The sequence below is a fragment of the Budorcas taxicolor genome, chromosome 5 (assembly GCF_023091745.1).
Source record: "Budorcas taxicolor isolate Tak-1 chromosome 5, Takin1.1, whole genome shotgun sequence".
Taxonomy (NCBI): domain Eukaryota; kingdom Metazoa; phylum Chordata; class Mammalia; order Artiodactyla; family Bovidae; genus Budorcas; species Budorcas taxicolor.
In genome coordinates, this window is record NC_068914.1 from 74197353 (window position 1) to 74225272 (window position 27920).

At 41.6% G+C, this 27920-nt stretch overlaps 1 protein-coding gene across 1 annotated transcript in view; it reads right to left on the reverse strand.

Annotated features, from left to right (window-relative positions):
• Positions 1–27920, reverse strand: part of DIP2B (disco interacting protein 2 homolog B) — a 226522-nt gene that overhangs the window by 187240 nt on the left and 11362 nt on the right. The window lies entirely within an intron of this gene.

Sequence of the window (27920 nt, forward strand, 5' to 3'; positions counted from 1 at the left end):
TCTTTGCAACCCCACGGACTATACAGTTCATGGAATTCTCTAAGCCAGAATACTGGAGCGGGTAGCCTTTCCCATCCTCAGGGGAATCTTCCCAACCCAAGGATCGAACTCAGGTGTCCCACATTGCAAGCGGATTCTTTACCAGCTGAGTCACAAGGGAAGCCCAATAATACTGGAGTGGATAGCCTATCCGTTCTCCAGAGGATCTGTCTGATCCAGGGATCGAACCGGGGTCTCCTGCATTGCAGGCGGATTCCATATACCAAGTATCTTCCTAGACCACAGGAACAGAAAAATAAACAAGATTCAGTCCTTGTCCTTAAGAAGCTTATTAAAGACATGCAAAGTATTACATATATCTTGCATGATAAATACAGAGGTTAGCAAACTTTTTCTTAAAGGGTCAGAAAGGAAATATTTTAGGCTTTACTGACCAAAGGCAAAATCAAGACTATTATGTAGGTACTCATGTGTTTAGTTGCTAAGTCATGTCCGACTCTTTTGCGACCCCATGAACGGTAGCCTGTCAGGCTCCTCGATCTATGGGATTTTTTTAAACTGAGGAACAAAAAAAAAGAAAGAAAGAAAGGGATGGAGGAAAGGAGGGAGGGAAGGACAAAGAAGAAAGATTTTGGCAGGATTGAAGAACTAAAAATAGACCACTAGTAGCTCTCCCCTAGACCACTGTAAGTGGTCTTGGAGCTAAAAGGAGCTTCAGTTCAGTTCTGTCCCTCAGTCCTGTCCCACTCTTTGCGACCCCATGGACTGCAGCACGCCAGGCCTCCCTCTCCATCACCAACTCCCAGAGTTTACTCAAACTCAAATCCATACCCAAAATCTATCTTTTAAATAACACGGGCTACCCTTCCAACCTAGAAATTTCAACAAATCACTCCTTTGCTTGAAATTCCTCAAGGGCTCTCACCTACTACAAAATGAAACACAGACTCATTAAAATGACACACACGGCTCTTACCGATTCTTCAGGCTCACCAGAGGCCACTCCCCTTTAGCTAGCCAATGCTGACTCAAACCTCAGACCTGAAGCTCCACGAATGGCCAATGTCTCCTCCATCCCCATGCCTCCCTCTGCCTTCCTTCATCTTGTCCACCTGGCTAACTCCCATTATCTTCAAGTCTCAGGTTGAGCCTCCTTTTCTCCAAAAGGTAAAACTTGGTTCCAGGGACAGAGCCTGTTAGCTATTCTGCACAATTCACCCTCCTCATCTAAGTTAGGGAACTCTCATTTTTAACCAAGCACATGGGTAGGAGCCCTGTTTTTAGCTAACAACAGGGGTTACATAATGAAGCTCTCACCGATGTAATGTAAGCCCAAGTGTCCATGGACCTTCTGCATGAGACAGCTCTATGCCTCCTCTTCATTCCTTTCCCCATCCCACTGCCTGAAAGAAGAGGCTCCATCTCAGACCATGAAGCTGGGCACAGCCATGGTGGAACACGAACACGGATACTCTAACACCAAGAAACACCACACAAGTCCCAGGCCACCTAGCAAACTTCTATCTCACATTAAGTCACTGTTAATTTGGGCTTCCTGTCTATCTCAGCTGAACCTAACTCTAACTAATAACAGAACTTCCCTGGTATTTCTCACAACAGCACCATTTGTGAGGGTTGTCATTTGATAGGGGTTGTCAACTGCTGTGTGCGTCTTCTTCTAGTTGAGACTGGGGATTCCCAAAGAGGGAGCTAATCTAATGTACCCCTAGCCTTGCACAGGATCTGGCACACTGTCTTGGCACACTGTGTGCATGCTAAGTCACTTCAGTCGTGTCTGACTCTTTGCGACCCTATGGACTGTAGCCCTCCAGGCTCCTCTGTCCTTAGGACTGTCCAGGCAAGAGTACTGGTTGCCATGCCCTCATCCAGGGAATCTCCCTGATCCAGGGACTGAACCCACGGTTCTTACGTCTCCTGCACTGGCAAGCAGGTTCTTTACCACTGGCGCAACATGGGAAGCCCATCTTGGCACATTAATAGGGATTTACTGAATTTAATTATATTGACAACCAAGTACCACGCCATTAACTTCATTAACTTTATCTCGCCCCTTCTTTCTGTTTAGTCCCAAATCTATGAGAGGACTTCCCTTCCCTTTCTCAGTATTTCTCCCAATCTTCTGCCCCAAATCTCAAACTGAGCTATTTTTTCCTCTTTTGAACATTGCCGATTGAACATAAAATGTATTTTTACAAAATGACAGTGTTCTCAGCATCTCTTCCATGTCAGCAACTCTAAAAGATCAGAAATAAATTCATCACTGATTCAAAGGCCTGTATTAAGTACATGTCAGGCACCATAAAATCAGCTTAGAATATTAATTAGGCTTCCCTGGTTCCTGGCTCCCAGGCTTTGCTCAGGTTGGTGTTTCTAAGAGGACCCACCCCTAGCCCAACAAGAACTGTGCTTTAAGGAGGCTTGCTCTAAAGGAACTCCACGTTTGTGAGATCTGACTCAAACCAGACAGTGACGTGCCTGTACCTTCTTCGTGCTCTATCTGTGCCTCTCCAGCCTATTTACTCCAGCCCTTCCAGCCTATAGCAGCTTTTCCTGCCCTGACTCTCCCAATTTATTTCCTAGTCTATATCCTGTCTCCCTAGTCCCTTCATGGAAACTTTGTACACAGCCTTCTTGATAGCTGGCCTCTGACTGGTCCTGCCTACTCTTTTCGAATACTACTTCGGGAGGCAAAGGCAGTACCCTAAGTTTCGTATCAGTCTCTCCCCAACACAGACACATCAACCCTTTTAGGGGATGTGATGTAATGGAAAAAGCACTGGCTTAAAAGCCTGAGGCATGGACACGTACAGCCTTCAGAAAACAAACAAACCTCCTGAGCTTCAGTTTCCTCAAATACAAAATGGGGATTCTCTCCATCCATTAGTTACTATAAGGATTAGAGAAAATTCATGTACAAGGCCAAGGGCAATGGCCAACATAGAAGACTTTCAGTCATCATGACTTATTTTAATACAAAGAGGTAAATATTATAATAGATCTGAAATCTTATAATAAATTGTAACAATTAATTTTCATAAGGGAAACCTAGTTATAATTCCACAAAATTTACTAAGCACTAACTCTAAGCTGTGCTAGGTACTGGAATTGTTAACTGTAAACAAGGAAGTACCTGCCCTCAAGGGGTTTACATTCAGATATGGAAGAAAAGCAAGTAGAAAGTTAATTATGATACAATGAGGCAAGGACCCAAATACAGGTAAGGATAAAGTTTAAAATAGGGGAGCATAAAATACTTTAGATTTAGATTGAACACATCCAGGGAAGGAGGGAGGCAGAAGAGACTCCTTTGTGAAACAGAAGGAAGAAGTCAGCTGTCTATTGGCCAATTTGCCCTAATTACTGTCCCCGTGTTCAAATAATCAGAACCAAGACCAGTCTACTAACTCATACGTTGGTGTTAAGACTCTTATACTCGCACTTGTCCCCCACCTCCAAATCCTAGTGTTATAAAACATCCACACCTGAAATACAATGTCCAAATACAGCACACAGAGAACATGAACAAGGCCCCACAGCGGAAAAGCACTGATCTACCCAATCCAAACAGTTTAAAACAGACAAAGAAAAATCAGTGGGCCAACTGGGGAAATTCTGAACACATATCTGAATACTTGGGGAAACTAAGATTATTTTTTTAGGTGATTATGGTATAATGGGTTTGTTTTTCTTTTTTTTGGTTTTGTTAAGAGTCTTTTTATTTTTCTGTTTAAGGTTTTTTTTTTCCTAGAGATATGTACTAAAATATTTATGAACAAAATAAACAAATATTTATGAACAAAATATTATGAATAAAATATTTATGAACAAAAACAGCTAGGATTTAAAATAGTATGGGGAGGGGGAAGATAAGAGGATTATAAATGAACAGACTGATCATAAACTGATCATTGTTGAACTGGGTGATGGGTACATAGGGATTTGTTACACTAGTCTCTCTCCTGTTGTAAATGAAACATTCCGTAATAAAAAAAACTTTTATGAAGCACTAATCTGGACAGTCCATAACAATAGAGAATAATATTCATGAAGTTTCTTCTTTCCTGTTGTTCATTTAGAAATTCACAGCAGAAAAAAATATTTTAAAATTTACCTAGTCTCCAGTCATCTCATTTTTATACGATATTATAGATATACCTTGTTTTCTTTTTGGAATCTCGAATCACAGAAAGGACAGAATGAATTCTTAACTAGGAGACAATGAATATGTCTTTTTTTTTTTTTTTCTAAGGCTGTTGTGTTGGTTTTTTTTAAGTCTTTTATTGAATTTGTCACAATGTTGCTTGTTTTATGCTCTTGGTTTTTTAGCCACTGGCAATCCACTCCAGTCTTCTTGCCTTGAGAATTCCGTGGACAGAGGAGCCTGGCAGGCTATACAGTCCATGGGGTCACAAAGAGCTGGACATCACTAGGCAACTGACACTTTCACTATGTGGGATCTTAGCTTCCTGACCAGGGATCAAACCTGCACCCGCTGCATTGGAAGGCAACCACTGGACCACCAGGGGAGTTCCCACCTACATCTTAAAGCAAATTATGGCTGTATTTTCAGAGGGAAATTGATTTTTTAGCAAAAAAAAAAGAAACTTTTTAAAAAACAATGCAAGTATTAAGTGGTTTTTAAAAATTGATTTTTTTTTTTAAGTGAAGTGGTTAATAAGCTATATAAACTGAACTTCTGGTGTCTACAGCCAAATGCTGTTTAGAAGAGTTACCTGCAGAGGACAAAAGCTTAAACAGGAGAGGCAGTTTCAAATTCAGATATGACTCTGAACCCAAAAGTAGAAAACTGGAATAAAACAATTTTTGAATATGTGAATTTATAAAACTTTAGGATTACTTGTATCTTTTTTTATTCTAGCTCTCTTAAAAATTCTGGTTTGCCAAAAGCATCTGTAAACTCAGTTTGTCCTTACAAATAAACAGATGTTTTTAACCTTATTACTTCCTAATAATAGTAAATAAACATTTACTGAGCTTGCACTATGAAACACAAGACATCTGCCATTAATTATATCATTTAATTTTCACAAAAACCTTATCAGGTGGATTCACTATTACCTGAATTTTAAATATGAGGAAACTAAAGTTGAAGGACACTAAATAACATGCCAAAACTAGCTAACAGAAGAGCTAGAATTCCAACCTGAGTTCTTAACCAAATAAATAATACTTCTTGTCTTTTTGTCCTCGTACCTATGTTTTTAACTTTTGGTTTTGCAGCTCTTATTTTCTTCTAACTCTGGAGAAAAGTAAAGTCAACTTTTACTCTTTTATGCAAACCCTACTTTTTAAACAGATAGATTAAAACATATCAAGATCTTATGCCACTGTGTGCAATTTAAGCATTAACTTGTATGTACAATACTTAGTACAAATACATGATTCTACTAAGCTAATATCACCAGGGACTGAGCTTTTAGTGGTCTCCCAGGGTTAAAGAGAAATTTCACTGATCCATTCACAGGCTCAGCTGGTTCCCTCCTGCAATGAAGGGCCCATATTTATCTGTAAGAGAGCTGGCATTGCTGGAAAAGCAAACCATGGCCCTTATGCTGGACAAAGGGCCAGCATAACAATAACAGAACTTCTAAGTTTATTTTCTGTTTCTGCACTGTCTGTCAAGTAAGTGACCTATGGCAAGATACCATGTGTCTACATTTTTACCAAAATAACACTGTCAATTTTTAAAAGTTTACTGTGTAATCAAGAGGGACCATTAAAAGAGTAAAACATCAAGGCACAGAGAGAAGACACTTGCAGTGTGTGCAACAAGGAACTCATCCTCAGCATATACAAAGAATGCCTACAAACTGTAAGAAGAAGGTAAACACAATTTTGAAACTTCCAAAACATATGAAAAAGCACTTCACAGAAGAGCATATTCAAAAAGGCCTTTTAGGAAAGGTGCTCACTATCATTAGACCTCAAGGAAATGTAAATGAAAACCACTAGGGAATACTACTACTATGCATCTAGTAAAATGATTAAAAAATAAGAAAACTAACAATACCAAGCACTGATATGTATAAGAGCAAATGGAAGTCTCATACGTTGCTGATGGGAATTTGGTATAATCACTTTGGGAAACCATCAGATAATATCTATGAAAACTGAACATGTGAACTCTATGACCAAGCATTTCCACTATCGGGTATATATTTAATATATGGCACCAAAAGACACATAGATGAACATCTATAAGAGCCAAAAGTGGAAACAAACCAAATGTCCACAAACAGCAGAATTAACCTGCCAATGCAGCAGACACGGATTCAATCCCTGGTCCAGGAAGACCCCACATGCCCTGGAGCAACGAAGCCTGTGCGCCACAACTACTGAGCTTGTGCTCTCGGGCCCACAAGCCACAACTACTGATGCCCGCACACCCTCCAGCCAGTGCTCTGTAAGAGAAGCCCGCACGCACCAAGCGACTAGACAGGAGCCCCCACTCACTGAAACGAGAGAAGAGCCCACACAGCAATGAAGACCCAGTGCAACCAAAAAGAAAGAAAGAAAGAATTAAAAAAAGAAAAATCAGCTACTGCTGTATCAGTAACAACATGGACGAAATGGACACACACAATGCTGTGCAACAGAAGCCAGACACTAAGGAGGACACACATGACTCTATTTGTAAAATTCATAACAGGCAAAACCAATCACTGATAACAAGCAGTGGTTAACTCTGGAGAAGGCAATGGCACCCCACTCCAGTACTCGTGCCTGGAGAATCCCATGGACGGAGGAGCCTGGTGGGCTGCAGTCCATGGGGTCGCTAAGAGTCGGACACGACTGAGCAACTTCACTTTCACTTTTCGCTCTCATGCTTTGGAGAAGGAAATGGCAACCCACTGCAGTGTTCTTGCCTGGAGAATCCCAGGGACAGAGGAGCTTGGTGGGCTGCCGTCTCTGGGGTCGCACAGAGTCGGACACAACTGAAGCAGCAGCAGCAGCAGCAGTGGTTAACTCTGGGGAGGTAATAATTGGGAAGGGGCACAACTTCTGGATGCTGGTAATTAATGTCTGCTACAAATTCTCTAAGCTGTATGTTCATTCTGTGCTCTCTCTGGGCTCAGCTGTGTCCAACTCTTTCTGACCACATAGACTGTAGCCCGCCGGACTCCTCGATCCATGGGATTTCCCAGGCAAGAATACTGGAGCTGGTTGCCATTTCCTACTCCAGGTTAATCTTCTCAAGCCAGGAATAAAACCTCTATCTCCTGCATTGGTAGGCAGATTCTTTACCACTGATCCACTGGGGAAGCCCCACATGCTTATTATTTGGACTCTTTTTTTGTATTTGTTATAATTCTTTTTTTTTTTTTAATCTTTGAGCCACCTGTGCTATGGGATCTTGGTTCTGGCATAAGATTCAGAACTAAGATCAAGGGGTGCTATGGCATATGGGATCTTAGTTCTCTGACTAGAGATCAAACTCGTGCCCCCTGCATTGGAAGCACAGAGTCTTTTATTTTTCCTAATAGTCCTTTATTATCTCAAATAATGCATTATCATTTATTATGAAAGCCTGGAGTCTTAACCACTGGACCACCAAGGAAGTTCTTCTTATAATTCAATTTTACAGTTTACTTTAAAAGCATTTACTGTAGAAAAATTGAAACTTAACCTATAATTCTAACAGCAGGTGAATATTCAAATATTATGGTAATATCCAAACCCATGGACTATTACTCAGTCATGTCTTTAAAGAATGATGAAATAGGAAATGTTCAAAATAGTTTTTTGTTAGGTTAAATTGAATTTACTGTGTTACCTCAATTTTTTTTGTTGTTTTTTTATGTTACCTCAATTTTTTAAAAAGATACCTAAATAGAAAAGCGACAGGAAGAAAATTAACTTAAATAGTATTAGTGTTTATATTCAGATGTTACGTCTAAGAAAATATTCACTTTCTTCTTTAGTTTTCTTTTTTTTAATTAGCATGTATTATTTATATAATGAGGGAAAAGTTTTTTAAAAAACATTAACAGCTTGCCACAGACACTGAAATTATGTTAACCTTAATGAATTTACCCATGAAAATCTCTCTTGGTGTAGGATCTGCGGCACTGAAACCACTGAACTAGAACCAACAATACCAGAAACCACCAGAAATGTGTCTTGGTTATGGCTTTCGTTTTCTTTGTATGGCCAAAGTGAGAAACCGGGTAATCATGAGTCTGATTAAAGCCTTGCAATTGTTCTAGCATCATTCAACTTTGCTGATGAACAACACACATGTGACATACTAAAATCCGGACAGGATTTAACAAGTAAGGAATAACAAACGCAGGCCCTGTTATTTGTCAGGGTTTCTAGGTGTGGCTGTAGCTCAAGTATAAGAAGATCATTTACATCTCTCTGAGTCAGTCACCACTGTGCTGTCTGTCTCTCTCCCTTCACATCAGACGTGGGCAGGAACATAGCACTCCATACACAGCACAGGTCAGAGCAGATCAGTAGATTTTAGGTGAGTGGTAACTCAGGAATATCAAACCTTTTTCTCTTATGAAGGAAAATGAAGAGATGAAAACCTGTTACTGAAATACACATCTACAAAGATGAAAAAATGAACTTCTTAAACACATTTATGAATCCCAAAACAACTGTAGCTGTTACCATTTTATTTATGATATTTTCTAGCTTGTCCTAATTGTGTGTGTGTGTTACCTTCCCACTCTGTATATTATAGACAGTACAAAGAATTCCAGAAAGTTCAAAATCTAAAAAGGTCACAGAACTGGCAATCAGGCAGACTACTCAAGTTCATAGAATTCCGGTAGAAGTCTAGCCCAAAAGTTAAGGGAATAGGAAATGCTACAGTAAGCTACAATACAGGATCAAACATTTTCTATTTGTATTTCTCTTAGTCTGCCTTCCTCTGTTCTCCAAACAGAAGCTATCTGTGACCAGGGATTAAAAAAAAATTCCCCACCAACTCTAAGTACATCAGTTCAGCTTTTATACTGCAATGATGCAAATTTCAAACCGGAATTACAACTATTTTTAACACCCTAAGCACTTTTAGGGATTTTGATTCTCATGTAAACCAACTACATGTGGATCCCTTTCACTTACTAACTTATCCTAAAAATAACAAAAATATTGAATACTAATATTTGGGTCATTTTCTCCCTACCTTTTCCTCCAGACTCTCTAAATCTTATTAAGATGGGACTAATCAATAAATAAGAGAATAACATTCTGTATGGGGGAAACTAACACTGCTCTATAAACACTCGCGCTCTGCCATTCAATCACGTCTGACTCTTAGTGACTCCATGAACTATATCGCCTGCCAGGCTTGTCTGCCCACAGATTTTCCCGGCAAGAATATACTCACCAAGACCAAAATAAAATCTCTAAAAGGCTTTGCCATGGGAGAGCACAGAGAGATCATGAGTATTCTGTTTGGTGAAATATGGAAAGGAGATGATGTAAGCAATAAAGCACTCACATTTTAGAAGTTAACATGGACTTTAAGTGGGTTGCTGCACAACCCCAATTTTTACTTTCTCATCTCCTGAACCATACATACATAAGTCTGAACTATTATCAAGAAACTTTCTTCATCCACCTCAACTCTGAAGCTTGGCCTTCCTGACATAAAACTGGCATTATAGCCAATTCTTCTCAAGTTTGTACAATACATGTTGCAAAGAGGTGGTACAAGTGATGTCTGGGATTCCTCCAAAAGTGAGGTTTAGGTTCTTTCATAAATCAACTGTGGAAAACTGCTTACATTAACCAAATTCCATTATCCAAATTTAATACCACAGTGATCATCAGAAATTTTCAACCAACTCCCATAATAAATGGATATATTACCATGTTTTGAACTTCAGGAAATACTCAAAGAACGACAGTTGCCTTAGACAAAAAACTCCAGAGGCCTGTGAGTGACATCTGTCAGAGAGGGATGCATCATTAAATGAAAGTCAAACGAAACTGTTCCACGAAGTTCAGAGGTATCTGAAATGGATTTCTCCTTGAAGGATGAATACTGCACGATATTACTTGTATGTGGAATCTAAAATATGGCATAAATGAACCTATCTACAAAACAGGAAAAGAACAGACTTGTAGCTGCCAAGCGGGAGTGAGGGAGGGACAAGGATGGGCTGGGAGTTTGGTAGGTGCAAACTACTACATCTAGAATGGACAGACCACAAAGCCCTAATGTATGGCACAGGGAACCATACTCAATATCCTGTGATAAATCATAGTGGAAAAGAATATTAAAAAAGAATGTCTGTATGGATATAACTGAGTCACTTTGCTGTACAGCAGAAATTGGCACAACATTGTAAATCAACTATACTTCAACCACATTAATTAATTAAAATGGATTTCTCATTATGTCTGAGGCCAAGTTTATCAGTTCTATTGCCAGTCAATGATAACTGAATACAAATTTCCCAAGCTCTGTGGTCAGCTGTCTTGAATGCCTCAATTTGCTCTGAGTCAGTGATGCCATATAGGAAAACTGTTATCCTAAGTAAGTCTCTGTAATTTAGTCAGACTGTCCAAAATCGTTATCAAAGCCTGGCATGTCTTAATCTGAGAAACCTTAGCACTAAAACCAAAACAAAACCCCCCCAAATTCACAATGCAAAAATTCAATTAATCTATAATAAATCTCTGAAATTATTTCAATGCTTTAAAAGTATTCTTTGTTCTTAGACAGTAAAAGTTTCTGGTGGGTCTCCTTTATCCTGCTGTGCTGCTGCTGCTAAGTCACTTCAGTCATGTCCGACTCTGTGCAAACCCATAGACGGCAGCCCATCAGGCTCCCCTGTCCCTGGGACTCTCCACGCAAGAACACTGGAGTGGGTTGCCATTTCCTTCTCCAATGCATGAAAGTGAAAAGTGAAAGGGAAGTCGCTCAGTCGTGTCCAACTCTTAGTGACCCCATGGACTGCAACCTACCAGGCTCCTCCATCCATGGGATTTTCCAGGCAAGAGTACTGGAGTGGGGTGCCATTGCCTTCTCCACCTTTACCCTACATGATGCTAACAAAGGAAACATGAGTTACTGATAGTATATAATAAGGAAAATAACAGAAAAGAAGTTCAAAAGATACAAACTTGACAGAAAAACTATAATTCAAGCCTAGAAGTACTTACAAATAGACTTACTTGAATCACTTGTTAATGATTCTATAAAGTCACTAAGCTTGCCAAAAAATCATAGTTAACACATCAAAGTTGCACTGATTCTTTCCACATTTATTAATGCAAATTTGTCTTATTAGTTCTTACTCTTTTCTGCATTTTTCAAAGAAAAATAGTCATGTATATCAAATTGCTTTTTTTTTTAAATTCCAGAACATAAAATTAAGGCCACTTAAGGAACTATGGAAAATACCAAGTTTATAAAAGTTTTTAATCACTGAGTTTCCTATCCAGAGATTTTGTTCTGTTTCATTCTAGACTTTTATATATTATCTGAAAATCCATGACTAAAGGTTTAAAATAGATATGTATGTATATTTAAATGTAGAAAACATATGGAGGAATGTTCGTAACAATGACATTCGCAATAGAAAAAACTAGAAACAACTAAAATACATGCCAGCTGGTGAATTAACTAATAAATTAAGATGAATTCATGCAAAGGAATGCTAGAGCATCAGGAAAGAAAAGGAGAACTACAATGACCTGCATCAGCAAGAATAACCTCGTGAACAACGCTAAGGAGAAAAAGAAAAAAAGCAAGTTGAAAAAGAATATATATAGGATGATTCCACTACTAAAATTCAAAAACATAAACAACTAAATACTATTTTGTTTGGGCTATATACAAACAATAAAGCAAAAATAGGGAACGCGTAAGGAAATTCAGGATGATAGTTACATGGAAGGGTGACGTGAAAGTAACAGGACAGGCCCACCAGGCCTTCAGGGATATTTTAAGGTTTTAGTTCTTAAACCAGATCACAGACAATTTACTATTCTTCCTTAAACTTTGTACACACATAATACATACTCTTTTTAATGGATATTCCATAATAAAAATGTAAACACCTAGTAAGACCTATTCAACTCCAGAAGAAAACTATACCAACTGCCTAGTCTAGATAACCTAAGTCACTCACCTAGTTACTAGTTACCTAGTAGCCTAGTAACTATTCACACCTAACCTAGTCACTCACGTTAGCTGTGAACAACCACAAATGACATCTGAGGAAACCCAACGAAACAAAAAAAAGCAGGCCAAGATAGGCTTCTGGTAAAACATGACCCAAAGGAAATGGGTGCTATTTCAGGAATTTGATGAGAACTTTTAAAAAATTCTAACTAGCATGCTCAGAGATTCAAGAGGATATCATGTCTATAAAAATTAAGAATAAACAGCTCTTTTAAAAAAGGGCAAATAAAAGAGAGAGCGCAAACACAAAGTAGATTTAAAAGCACAGCTCATGAAACGGAAGAAATAATAAAACAAAACTGTCCCTGAGCTCCAGGAGAAGGACAGCCAATACACACAGATTTAAAGAGTCTACTAACTGCCAAACAGAATGACGGAGACGACAAGCACCTAGACACCCCCTGGTGAAAACGTCAGAGCTCCAAAGACAAAAAGCAAACCCTCAAAGTGTCCAGAGTATCAAAATAAGCTACATTCCAAGAAATGACAATCAAATGGGAGATAAAGACATTTCTGAAAGGGAAGGACTTGAGGTTTAACTCTTATGCACCTCATCTTTAAAAACAACTACTCCAAATTTTAAGAAGAATACAAGGAAAATGAGAACTTACAATATGAGAAACAACAGCAACTAAGTAACACTGAAAAGGAACACAGAAAGCATAGAAGAAATTAAAGAGGATCCGGTCAGTCCTATTATTTGCACCATTCTCTTCGAGGCAGCAAAACCCTGCATTTCCTTCTCCAATAGCACGTCTGGGTTCTGAAGTGATATTAAAAGTGGTTACACCTTGGAAAGTGGGACTGGGTTGGGGTTGGGGAAGAGGAGGCTATTTTTCCATTTCATGGAGTTTTTCAACAATGTTTTCCCATGCCATTTTTTCTTAATTAGTATTCTTACAAGTATTCTCATACTTCATTTCCACCTCAATAACCCTTAAATAAGACCGTCTTTTTTCCTCTTTCCTAAACACACATATGAAGGGACTCAGGAATGGTGCCAGCTTAAACTATGAAGCCAGGCTAGGGTACCGAGGCCCTTAAGCCCCAGAGCATGTTTCAACTTTATGGCTGGCTTTTTTTGCTTCCCCCGACCCCTGGCCCCTGACCTCAAGTCCAGTCGCTGTCCTTGGGTTGGCGTTATTCACACTGACAACCCGTATGACACCCTGATCTCACACCTGGACACAAGCATCACACTTGTGTCCCCTCCAGATTCATGCTGACCATACTCGGTCTGGTCTCCAGAGCACCAGCATCACTTTCCTGTATCATTAATTCCTCTCAAGATCCCCTGTAGTTTCTGCTCTAATTCTTTTCACATGTCTCAAAACCCCATGCTTCCATCTTTCTATTCTTTTCCCTTTAATCCCACACCAATTTCCTCTCCCCGAATCATTTTTTTCAAATCAAGCCATTCTTCCCATCTCAGAGAAGGCTCCTCCCTCCTCTCCAACCAGCCCCACCATCCTGCTTCTCTAAGTCACCCTTATCTCCCCTCCAAGGATCCAATCTGTGTCCAAATCTCCCAAGCCAACACAATCTTATTTAGCCTCCTTTCTCAGCCTCCCTAGGACTATGAAGATTTCTCAGTAACCTCTATTATTAAAAAATAATAATAAAGTAAAAGAATAAGGACTCCTTTGAATCTGCCCTTGTTCTTCCATTCTCCCCCCATCACCTTCAAAATAAGAAGCCTCATTGTTTGTGTCCTCATCACTTTTTAATGCAGCCTCTGATTCAGCAGGACTGAAACTGGCTAATACAATCATCTGTATTTCCTCATCTAATTCTCCTAACCCTTCTGCAGCTTTAGCATAGTTGAGCATTTATCTCCATAAAAGCCGCTCACTATGCACCTCCTACCCCAATGATTACCTCTGGCAGCCTAGATGATTGTTCTTTCTTCTCTAGCTTCCTAAACACAGGCATTCCCCATTAGCTTCACTTTTCATTTTCCTTTTCAAAGACCTGATTCATTCTGATAAACCTCATGAAGAGCTTCCGACCTCTTCGGAGCAAATCCTCTGACCGCTCCAGGATGTCATTCACCATTTCTAGCTGCCTACTGAACAGTCTATCTCAATGTCCTGCCAATGCCACAGATTCCAGCGTGTCCAAAAGTGTATTCATCATCTTCTCCCCAAACCAGCATGCCAGATATTTCTATATATAACACCAACATTCTCCCCTTACCCCAATTAAGATCTGGGCCATCTTGGATCTGCTGTTATCTACATCCTCACATATTATCTTCCCTTGAGTGTTTTACATAAGAAAAGTAAAGATGAGTAAGATAATTTCCAGCCTCTGGGAAAGATAAACAAAAATGTAAGGGAATACGTGTATGAGTGCTCACTCAAGTCGTGTAGACTCCTTGTGACCCCATGGACTGTGGCCCGAGAGGCTCCTCTGACCATGGAATTTTCTGGGGCAAGAGTACTGGAGTGCGTTGCCATTTCCTCCTGCAGGGGATCTTCCCAACCTAGGGATTCAACCTGCATCTCCTACATAGCAGATGGATTCTTTACCACTGAACCACCAAGTAAGCCCTGTAAGGAAATATGTGCACGCTAAGTCACTTCAGTCGTGTCCGACTCTTCACAACCCTGTAGATCGTGGCCCACCAGGCTCCTCTGTCCATGAGATTCTCCAGGCATGAACGCTGGAATGGGTTGCCATGCTCTTCTCCAGGGGATCCTTCTGACCAACCCAGGGATCAAAACTGCATCTCTTACGTCTCCTGCATTGGCAGGTGGGTTCTTTACCACCAGTGCCACCTGGAAAGTCCGATAAGGGAATACAGACATTACCAAAGATAAATGCACAAAGTGCTGAGGTTGGGAGCGGGGTTGGGGGAAGAGGGACAAAGGAGATGCCTTAGAAGGGGAATTCAGTAAGCTGTCAATTCCGAGTCAGAAAGACAGTTCCATCCCATAAGCCTCACTAGGCCAAAACAGTAACAGCACACATCCTGAATAATTAAATGTATACCTCACTTTAGGAAAATTCAACATACAAGTTTTGATGGAATGAATATAAACGGGGCAACTGATGATTAAGCTAATTTATTTGTAACTCACTATACATTTTCTTTAAATAATAACTGTCCTAATAAATTTAAAATAGAATCTCGGGAATTCACTCCCTGGCGGTCCAGTGGTTAAGACTCTGCAAATCCACAGCAGGGGGCAGATCTGATCCCTGGTCAGGGAACTAAGATCCCACGTGCTGTGTGTGTGTGTGCATATACACGTGTGTGTGCCTGTGTGGTGGATTTCCTCTTCATACATTTTCCTAAAGCTTATTTACAGGTCACCCCAGGAATTAAGAGCTGGAAAGAACTAGATTCCCTCACCTACCCACTTTATCTCCCAGAGGCTAGGAGAGGTTAGAGGATTTGCCTGAGGTCGCGGAGCTTATAAACAGCACAGCAGGGACCGGAACCCAGTGATCTTTTCCCTATTACCTCACACTCTGCCTCTGACATACTCATCAAAATCCTTTTCCCAGTTGATTCCCATAAAAGGCAACAGAAATGAGAACGTGTAAAGAGGGTCCAGACATCAGGTCTTTTTCGAAGTCGCCAACATGGTCTCTTAGACACACACACACACACACACACACACACACAAGTTCTAGGAAAACAGGGATCTGGCTATAACATAGTGAAGTGAAAGTAAAAATGAGAAACAGGTACTCAGATTGTTGACACCAACCTGACTTTAAGACTCTCATGTTCTCTAGCTTCTCTCCCAAATGCTAATAAAGTCATTTTTCTTCCCCCAAATAACGTCCCAACTGGAGTTCTAACTATTCAAACTAATGGCTAAAACCTTAAAACTGAGGGGAATGAGGTTGAGACACATAGGGTTACCTGATTCCCCATTCAGAAGTGGGATGAATTCTAAGAAGTGAATTCTAAGTACTGAGCCCACTGAGACTATACCAAGTTCCAATTAGCATGTCTTGGTCAACCTCTGATTTCACCTTCTAGCGAGAAAAAAAAGTACTTTTCTCCATCTCTAAAAACTGACAGGTGCTTTCCACACTATAAATCTGTCTTCCCTGATAGGGCTCTTAAATAAGAGATTAGAATGTTCAACTTGTTCTAAACAAAACCCCTTTAACTCTGAGAATATGAGCCTCTGATCATTTTATAGGGAACGTGTTTTAACATGTGAGAAATGGAAAAACAGAAGTAACCAGGACTCAAGTCCAACTCTGACTAACTATCAGAGACTGATTGGTAACAATGGCCAATATAACAGCAAAAGCTAAAAACAAAATTAGCTTCACTGGGTTAACTTCAATGAACATCTCGAAAATCAGAAGACCCATCCTTACTACTCTAGTTTCCCTTTCAGAAAGTTTCTGAGAAATAAGTAGTCTTGACCTCAGACTGAAAATAAAGAATTCTGAAAAGGTGCAACCTTATTACTAAACAACTGCTAGTGTAAACAAAGTGGATACTTTAATATTCTTTAATAAATCAATTCTAACTAAAGACTGATGAGGTAAATAAATATGGTCATGTTGTGCTCTTTATGACTTACTGCAACAACGTCACATCCTTTCTCTCCATTATCTCCGCTTCTAAACAGACAAATCCTTTCAGATAACACGTTTGTCAAAAGTTGGGAAAGCAGTTTCCTGTCAAATGAATCAGAGGTAAATCACTGGAAAACCAGCCTGGTTAGAACCAGAAGGCAATGGCACCCCACTCCAGTACTCTTGCCTGGAAAATCCCATGGGCGGAGGAGCCTGGTAGGCTGCAGTCCATGGGGTCGCGAAGAGTCGGACACGACTGAGCGACTTCCCTTTCACTTTCATGCACTGGAGAAGGAAATGGCAGCCTACTCCAGTGTTCTTGCCTGGAGAATCCCAGGGACGGGGGAGCCTGGTGGGCTGCCGTCTATGGGGTTGCACAGAGTCGGACACGACTGACGCGACTTAGTAGCAGTAGCAGTAGTAGAACCAGAAGAGCTGCTAATAATGAGTGACTCCACTTCACTCAGGGCTCAGGTTTCTGTTCATTTTATCTCAAAGAGGAAAGAAGGAGCCCCATGCACTCAATGCCTCTCCTCTCCCACTTTCCCAAGATCCAAGGACACTCTCCTGCAGGCAGAAGGTCCCTGGGGCTGCGCACAGGGTGTGTGGATCGCTCCACCCAGCTCTCAGCCACTCCCTGCATTCCTGCCCGAAACTAGAGACCTCTTGTCTCACCTACTTACTCATCCCCTGGGCGCATCCTTACCTCATCTACCCTTTATGTCACTGACCACAGCCTTGTGTGTGCCTACAATTAAACTGTGTATGACTCTCCCTACAAGCCTAACTGCTTAAATAGGGGTGCTTTATTTTTTAATGTCTTCACGAAATGTTTTCCAAGGATACACATAAGATTCAGTTCAGTTCAGTCGCTCGGTCGTGTCCGACTCTTTGTGGCCCCATGAATCGCAGCACACCAGGCCTCCCTGTCCATCACCAACTCCCGGAGTTCACTCAGATTCACGTCCATCGAGTCAGTGATGCCATCCAGCCATCTCATCCTCAGTCGTCCCCTTCTCCTCCTGCCCCCAATCCCTCCCAGCATCAGAGTCTTTTCCAATGAGTCAACTCTTTGCATGAGATGGCCAAAGTACTGGAGTTTCAGCTTTAGCATCAGTCCTTCCAAAGAAGTCCCAGGGCTGATCTCCTTCAGAATGGACTGGTTGGATCTCCTTGCAGTCCAAGGGACTCTCAAGAGTATTCTCCAACACCACACTTCAAAAGCATCAATTCTTCGGCGCTCAGCCTTCTTCACAGTCCAACTCTCACATCCATACATGACCACAGGAAAAACCATAGCCTTGACTAGACGGACCTTAGTCGGCAAAGTAATGTCTCTGCTTTTCAATACACTATCTGGGTTGATCATAACTTTTCTTCCAAGGAGTAAGAGTCTTTTAATTTAATGGCTGCAGTCACCATCTGCAGTGATTTTGGAGCCCCAAAAAATAAAGCCTGACACTGTTTCCACTGTTTCCCCATCTATTTCCCATGAAGTGATGGGACCGGATGCCATGATCTTCGTTTTCTGAATGTTGAGCTTTAAGCCAACTTTTTCACTCTCCACTTTCATCAAGAGGCTTTTTAGTTCCTCTTCACTTTCTGCCATAAGGGTGGTGTCATCTGCATATCTGAGGTTAGTGATATTTCTCCCAGCAGTCTTGATTCCAGCTTGTGTTTCTTCCAGCCCAGCATCTCTCATGATGTACTCTGCATATAAGTTAAATAAGCAGGGTGACAATATACAGCCTTGACGTACTCCTTTTCCTATTTGGAACCAGTCTGTTGTTCCATGTCCAGTTCTAACTGTTGCTTCCTGACCTGCATACAGATTTCTCAAGAGGCAGGTCAGGTATTCCCATCTCTCTCAGAATTTTCCACAGTTTATTGTGATCCACACAGTCAAAGGCTTTGGCATAGTCAAGAAAGCAGAAATAGATGTTTTTCTGGAACTCTCTTGCTTTTTCCATGATCCAGCGGATGTTGGCAATTTGATCTCTGGTTCCTCTGCCTTTTCTAAAACCAGCTTGAACATCAGGAAGTCCACGGTTCACGTATTGCTGAAGCCTGGCTTGGAGAATTTTGAGCATTACTTTACTAGCATGTGAGATGAGTGCAATTGTGCAGTAGTCTGAGCATTCTTTGGCATTGCCTTTCTTTGGGATTGGAATGAAAACTGACCTTTTCCAGTCCTGTGGCCACTGCTGAGTTTTCCAAATTTGCTGGCATATTGAGTGTAGCACTTTGACAGCATCATCTTCCAGGATTTGAAAGAGCTCAACTGGAATGCCATCACCTCCACTAGCTTTGTTCGTAGTGATGCTTTCTAATGATACTCATCCTTAATTTATTTTTAACTCAGAGAATGCTCATAAGACCATCAGGAGAGAACTCCCTCAACTTCCTCCTCTACCACCTGTAAATATCTGCCTCTGCTCCCATTCGTTCCTCCATTCCTTCAATTTCAGCAGAAAAGGAACCATTCTGGGACTTCCCTAGTGGTCCAGTGGCTGAGACTCCACACTCCCAATGCAGGGGGCCCAGGTTCAATCCCTGGTCAGGGAACTAGATCCCATATGCCTCACCTAAGACCTGGCACAGCCAAATAAATAAATATTATTTTAAAAAACAAAAGGAAAGGAGTCATTCCTGGTATCCTAGATAGTCAGTCCAGAGGCACTTGAAATCTCAAACTTTTCTGCCTCATGGAGCTCATGTTCCATCATATCCTTTCTAGACCTTCAAACCCTCCTCTCCAAGACTTCTTACTCTTCACCCCACAAACATGCTCAAGCCTCTCCCTTCTTCATGTAACTCATTAATTCAGCCATCAAATATTTATGAGCACCTAACAGGTGCTCTTTTCTACCCTGGAGATATAGCAGCGAATAAAATGAAATTTCTGCCCTCATGCAACTTACCCTCCAGTGGGAGAGAAAGAGGAGGTGAATGTATGAACATCCCAGCTACTGTTCTCTCCTTCGCTTCACAGTCAGGCTTGCAAAAGCAGTGCAAGCTGCCTGCCTCCACTTTCCTTCCCACCCAGGAGGCCTCACCCTCTCTGGACAGGTTTGTAGTCCGCACCTCCAACACCACAGAACAGCTCAGGGAAAGGTCACCAGCAGTGACCTCTTCCACTTGTAAACCGGCATTTCCCAGTCCCCTCTTACTCTGCAGCAACAGGCACTTCCTGAAATTCTCTGCTGCTCTACGCTTCTCCTCCCCCTTCAGCCACACCGTGTTCCATTGCTCAGTCCTATCGGACTCTGTGACCCCATGGACTGCAGCATGCCAGGCTTCCCTGTCCTTCACTAACTCCCGGGGTTAGCTCAAACTCATGTCCACTGAGTCAGTGATGCTGTCCAACCATGTCATCCTCTGCCACCCAATTCTCCTGCCCTCAGTCTTTCCCAGACTCAGGGTCTTTTCCAAAGAGTTGGCTCTTTGTATCAGTCAGTGAAGTTTGAGATTCCAAGGTCCTCTGGAGTGACTTCAGGATATCAGGAATGACTCTTTCTTTTTTAATATTTAAAAAGTATTGGAGCTTCAGTATCCGTCCTTCCAATGAATATTCAGGGTTGATTTGCTTCAGGCTTGACTGGTTTGATCTTCTTGCTGTCCAAGGGACTCTCAAGAGTGTTCTCCACCATACCTCTGACCATTTCTCAGCTTCTTTTTCTTCCGCCTCCCCATTACAGGGCAGCGTGTTTAGCTCCCCTCACTCCCTGTGTTCCCCTCAGACCACCTCAGTCATGCCCGTGGGTCCCACTGCCAGTGATGCCCACTTAGGAACACTGAAGGGGTGTCAAGAGGCCAGGCCGCTCTAAAGAGTTCCACACACACATAGCCCACTGTCCACCAGAGATCTCTACCCACAGGGCCCAACCATCTCTCCAACTAAGGAGCACCGAATTTATCTCCTCCCCCACTCCAAACTGTTTTCCCCCTATTCCCTGTACTAGGTAATGATGCCCTCCTTCCCTCAAGGTGCTAAGCCAGAAACTTAGGTTTCTTAGGCATCAACTTAATGTTCTTCCTACACACCGCACGCCCCCCTCTTCTTCACACTGGTCTCATTGATTCCCTCTCTTCAAATACCTCTTTTCATTCCCTCTTCCCCAATCTCACCACAGAAGCCACCAGCTCATTTCCATAGCCACCTCGTCAGTCTCCCTTTCCTGTCTTGCCCTCTTATCCTGTCTGTATCTACTTAAGACGTTTGACATTGTATTCCGTGTGAACGGTGACCCCTGACCATGCGACATAGGAGCCTCAAACCATTCTCCTCTAGGCTGAGCTCCACCAGATACAGACGTCATCCACTCCTGCTTACAGTTCCTTAATGATCCCCTATGAACCAGATGGGTACTCTTTAACCTTTCACCTGAAGATAGTGATGGGGGGGTGGAGGGTGAGAAGAGGCACAGCCTGAAGAAGTCAACCACTACGGAAAAAAAATGTTTTTTTTAATTTTAAATTATATTTTATCTTGGATTTTAAATACTGTATTATAATATACTCATGTTTCAACACAGCAGTAATCTTCCCAAACTTCAACTGGATACCCCAAGAAGATGTACCATGTTTATCCTACAGTTTAGAGTACCCTTGGCCCATTTCCCTACTGAGAAGCAAGAACCAACAAGATAAAATGTAAGACCTACCCCTGCCACGCTCTCAGCCCTGCCCACCTGTCCAGGCTTATCGGACCTACTGAGCTTACTCTTTATGCTCTGGCAGTGAGACTACTCATCACCCTAACTCCTTGAGCATACTCCAACTATTCAAAAATCCATGCCTTCCTCCAAGACTAAAGCACCCTCCTCCCTGCTCCGTCTTCCCATCAAACTCCTACTCAACTGATGACTCTGAGCCTGAGTGATACTCCTTTGAGGAATCCTCCTTAGAAACACCACAGGTACACAAATGCCCTTTGCCTGATCTTCCTCCGTATTTGTACGTGTCTTCTTTATGGCATTTATTATGTAATAAAGACACAGTTTGCAATATCTAATCTCTGCAAATGACTACAAAAACACTGTTGTGTCCTGCCCCTCCTAACTACTGTCAAATTTACTAAAACTGTTTTGGTTTTGATATGTATCTATTTTCTCCCATTCACTCCTTAACTTATAATTCCCACGTGGGCAGGCACGCTCAGTAGCTCAGTCGTGTCCAACTCTTTGCAGTCCCATGGACTGTAGCCCACCAGGTTCCTCTGTCCATGGGATTTCCCAGGCAAGAGTAGGTTGCCATTTCCTCCTCCAGGGGATCTTCCCAATGCAGGGATCGAACCCATACCTCTTTCATATCCTGCACTGGTGGGCACTGAGTCACCTGGGACCACTGCATTAAAACTACTCTCACTAAATTCAAAAATCACCTAGTGGCTAAATACACTGACTCCACCCAATCCTTACCATTCTTGAATTTGCAGCAACATTTGATCATCCCCTCTTTTGTCTTTCTGACCCCCTAACTCTCCTGATCTTCCTTCTCAGCTTTCTCGCTAAACCTCCACTTCTTCCTGGCCGTCTCTGCAGGTTTTCCTTTCCTCTGCTGCTGGCAGCATACCTAGGGGTCTGCCTGAAACACTTCCCTCTGCTCACCCCAAGCCCCTCTCCTGGGTGAACTCATGTATTCGCATGGCTTTAAATACCATCCTGTTTCACACAGAGCTGGAAACCTAATCTGGGTTCATATATTCCACTCACTTTCTGTGTGGATGAAGTTTAGGAAATTTAAAATACCACAGCAGCACAGCAGCATAAGAAAGATTTATAGTGCTTATCACTGGCTGGGCACTGCTCTAATCACTGTGTTTTTATGTATTGACTCATTTAGTTCTCATATCAATCCTATGAGACAGCATTTTTTATCCACATTTTATAGGGTAGGAAACAGAAAACTAAAACCAGCAAGGGCAGAAGGGGAAAGAATCTCCACCTCTAACGAAAAGCTCTTTTTCCAACAACTGTAAGGATGAGTTAGACGATAATCAAATCAAATTCAGAATTCTGAGCAACTTACTACTCCTGACAACGGTGATCTCTGCTTGGTAAACATATAATAATCACGTTAGTCTTGTTTTCAACACGATAATCATGTAAGTCATATTTATTTCTGACTTTACTGAAATAGGATAATTTAAATTATTAAGATGTTTCAGAAGCTCTTCTCAGCCACAAAGATACACTTCAAGCTGATGACAGAATAATAAATAAATGGAATATTTGAAATTTTTATTATATTTATCCTATGTATAAAATTACAATAAGTTTAATGTTTGAATACTATCTTGAACATAGGAACTCAAAGAAGCCCTTGAGAGAAAACATTAGGACCTAAGAAAAACGTGTTCTGTGCCCACAGGTGGACATAATATGGGTGACCTACGAATGCCTTCAGCAGTCTAGCTGGCCCGTACAATTTGCATAAACTAGGATAAATTACCCAAGAGTCTGACTTAGTTCAACAAATCAAATATTTACCATATGGCTAAATATTTCACTTCCCTGGCTCTCCAACAGTTTTGCAAAAGATTTAATGCAATCAAGAAAAGATGTTGGGAACCAAACATGGGAAATATTTTGTTTTTTCCAACCAATACTGACCAGTTAAATCAAAATGAAGGTTGTTTACACTATTCTAAAGAAAAACACACCCAATGAGCTTACACCTCAGATTAGTTCCTGTGAGTAACACGGCTGGTCAAGGCAGAGACAAAGGGAATCGATAGACAAGCAAGCACAAGGCAACACAGAAGGGGACATCCCCCCACGCAGGGAGCAGACACACTCAGTGACCCCGCTCCAGCCCCCGGCTCTCAGCAAGGGGCTCGCCTAGGCTTGGCACTGCGTCTGCTATACATTTCTGCATAATAAATAGCAGGTAGGCTAATGAAACGGAAAGCTGTCACATACCACCCAACTGTAAAAGGCACATGGGAAAGCAGAGCACGCAGATAAACAGGTGAGGGAAACAAAGAAAAAACAAATGTGAGAAACTAACCCAGTGCCAGGAAACATCATGGGCCTCTGAGTTCCAGCCCTGGCCAGCTTCCACAGGGGTCCCTGTCCCTTCCTAGAAGAGGTCTTGGGACAGAGCTCACACTTCTTTACCCAGTAAAGCTGTCACCATCTAAGGAATCCTGTTGGAATCTTCTCTCTGCAAAGCCCATCTGTTCGCAAACAAGTGTTGACTGAGTGTCTTCTATTCTAGGCCCTGGGCACCCAGCAGGCAGCAAGACAGCACAGTCTCTGCTCTCAGGGAACTCCCATTTTACTGGAGGAGAACCAGATAATGAATAAATACACAAGCAAGATCATTTTAAATGGCGGCATTAAGTTGAAAATTTTAAACAGAAAAAAAAAAAGAGAGATGGAGCAAGACGGGAGGAGTTGCTCATTTAAACTCAGGGGTCAGGGAAGACATCTCTGAGAAGGTCACTTTTGAGTTGAGATAGAAAGGAGGCAAAGCTGTCAGCCAAGCACAGCTCTTTAGGGCAGAGCATTCCCGGCAGAAGAAAAGCAAGGAATGAGGCCTGGGGGCAGGAACAGGCAAGAGGAATTCAAGGAAGAGAGAGAGTCTCACCACCCTCAGGTTCCAGTGTCATTTTTGAATAAAGTCATCCCTGACTCTATTTTAAACTAACCACTGACCGGCCCCAGTATTCTCTATTCCTCTTCGCGATTTCTCTCCACTGAAATGTTCACCATCTGACAGGCAATATACAGTACTTATTAATTTCATCTACTTATTAATTGCTGTCTATTCCTACTGAATGCAAGCTCCTTAGGGCAGAGATTTGTTTTTTTTCATATTTATTTATTTAGCTGCATCGGGTCTAAGCTGGTGCATGCGGGGATATTTAGTCGAGGCGTTCAGGATCTAGCTCCCTGATCAGGGATGGAACCCAGACCCCCTGCCTTGGGAGCACAGAGTCTTAGCCACTGGAACACCAGGGAGGTCCCAGGGCAGGGACTTTTGTTATTTTAACCACTGCTGTGATGCCTGTACCTATGTGGCACAAAGTGGGCACTCGATAACAGTAGCTAAATCAATAAAAAGGAAAGAGAGAATGGGAGGGAGGAAGGAAAGGAGAGAGAGATAGGGAAACAAGAAATAAGAGAGAGAAGAAAAGTGGAAGGAGAGAAAGAAGAGTCAGCCAGCGTGGCTGAAGCACCGTGGATGGGGGAACTGGAGTGTGAATGAGTAGATCATGAAACAGATGCTGGAATTTCATTTAAAAGACAGAATCTGTTGAAGGGTTGTAAGGCAGGGAAGCAAGAGCATCTAATTTTAGTTTACAGAGCAGACTGTAGCTGCCATGTGGAAACTAGATTAAAGAAAGCAGGGGACGCTAGGTGAGGCGCTATGGAAGCTAGAGATGTGAAGGGGCGAGGCAATGACCATCAGTGACCACAGACAGAGGGGAGCAGACGCAAGGGCAGCACCCAAAACACTCACTGATGGCCTAGACACGGACTGTTATGTTGAAGAAAAGAGAGGAATCGAGAATGTGTCAGTCACCACCTGAGTGCCTCTCAGACCCAAATCGCCCCTTCACTGCCTACCTACTCTGTGAAAATTAAGACAAACCCTTTAAATATTCTTCCTATGCCAGATGCCACGATGTTAAGCTTTGTCTGGAGAAGCACTGGAAAGACACTGCATGAGCAACAGACTTTTCCTTCTGTTCCCAACGTGCTCCTTTCGGCAGGATAAAGAGAGTATCGAAGATAAATACAGGACTAGTACTTCTGATATCCCATGGAGCCCTGGTTAACTGATTTTAAGAGACTGTGGAGGAAGAAATGGCAACCAGCTCCAGTATGCTTGCCTGGGCAATCCCATGGACAGAGGAGCCTGGCAGGCTACAGTCCATGGAATTGCAAAAGAGTCAAACGTGACTTAGCGTCTAGACAACAACACGAATTTGTCAGGTTCTGTCTTCTGTAATGTGAGTACTGTATGATGTTATATAATAAAAAGCATTATTTGTAATTTAAAGAAAGATCTTTTCAACTAAACTTTCATATTTTCATAATTATTTCTCTTACATATACAAGGATTGGGACACTTTATTCTGTTTGCTCATCCCTTATTCAAATGTTAATACAATACTGCTTCGAGTATGACACTAATAATTTTAGAATTTGTTTCAATACTTGGTAAAGCAAGGACCACCTCACTATTCTGTGTCTAAATTTTCTTGGCTATTGTAAAACATTTATTCTTCCATATGAACACAGACAGTTCTACCTGACTGCCTATCTTCAGAAGAACTCTCCATTGGAGTTGTAATTAATTTCCATTAAATTTACATATAGTCTTCCCATTCAGGAACATGGTACGCATATCCACTTAACAATTTTCTTCATACAGACCCTGTACCTCTTCTGTGATACTTTCCATTAAGTATTTTATAATTTTTAACACCATTATAAAAGAAGTGTCCTTCTCATTAAGGGAGTTCATTGCCATGCTTCCCCTGCCAACATTCTCAAGATACCAAAGAATGCTTGTAGTTCCCTCTCACCCCCATACCACCCTGTCCCTTGATGTCTGAGTTTTGCTGGAATCATTTAGAATATTTCATTCAGATAACAAGGTTTTCTCTTTCGATATGTCTCTTTAATTTCAAAGATCCTTACTTACCATTTATATAACACAATTCTTGTTACTCTCAATATATGTAATTATATATATAAACATATATGTAGTATATTACTTACAGTAACAATAGCACACTGGTATAGCACATGAGATATATACATATTTCAAAGTCTGTTGTCCATCACTGTTTCAAGGAAAGGAAATAATTATGTTTGATTAGAGCATGTTGCTCAGATTCAAGTCTATGGGTGATATAATGCCAATTCTTGCACACCCACAGAGCTTTCTTTTCCTGAAAGGTGAACAGTATCTAGACCGCATGTAAGATTTTGGTAGTGTAGACCTTTTCTCTAACTAGTTTGCTTCTTATACCATCACTATAGTGTTGCAAATGAGAACAGCCGATTTCACCGTAGTTTTAACTTTTTTTTGTATCTTTATCCTCTTTTGAGTGTGTAGATTTTTTTTTCCTTCATCACTGAATTCAGGAATGTTATCAGAACAAGCCTAGACTTGTGCCTTTTCTCGTCCATCTTGCCTGGAAGACAGTGAACTCGTTCAATCTGTGATCGTTTTCAATCTGCAATCTTTTTTGTCTCAGGGAATTTTTCTTCTACTAGTTATTTCCTCTAAAATTCTTATTATCTGCATATTTGGCTTCCTGGATCTATCCTTCAAGTCCTCCCACTTTCTTGAGTTTCCATTCCAATTCTTGGTATTTCTGTTCTAAGCTTTGAAATTGTTATGTCACTTGAACTGAGTTTTAAAAAGAGGGCAGGAGTGATGTGCTCAAGCTACCACTTCCCCAAAATGATTTCAAATGGAGTTATTTAAAGGCTATCTTACCACTCAAGTGTAAAAAAAAAAAAAAAGTTTATAAGTGCTCACTCAAAAGACAATTACTTTAAATTAATACTTCCAAGAGAAGCTACTAGATTGAACGCTCCTTGAAAGCAGGGAACCTGTCTTTTAGGCACCTTTCACTAGATCTTGTAAATAAATGTGCTCATTACATCCTTATTGATATAATGATATGTTCAGCACCTTACAAGTTCCAAAAGGTAGAAAACCTTGTCATTACACTCACAGAAACTAAAGTCTAACTGAAGGGGCTTCCCTGGTGGCTCAGTGCCTGCCAATGCAAGAGACTGGGTTCAATCCCCCATACAGGAGGATACCACACACCTCAGAGCAACCAAGCCCACGAGCCACAACCACTGAGCCTGTGCTCTAGAGCCCAGGAGCCACAAATACTGAGCCCACGTGCCACAACTACTGAAGCCTGTGCACCTTAGGGCCCGGGCTGCACTGGAGAAGCCACCGAAGTGAGGACCCCACGCGCCGCACACAACTGGAGAGCAGCCCCTGCTAGCCCCAACGAGAGAAAAGCTGGCGCAGCAATGAAGGTCCAGCACAGCAAAACAAATACCGCTGCTGCTGCTGCTGAGTCGCTTCAGTCGTGTCCGACTCTGTGCGACCCCAGAGACGGCAGCCCACTAGGCTCCCCCGTCCCCGGGATTCTCCAGGCAAGAACGCTGGAGTGGGTTACCATTTCCTT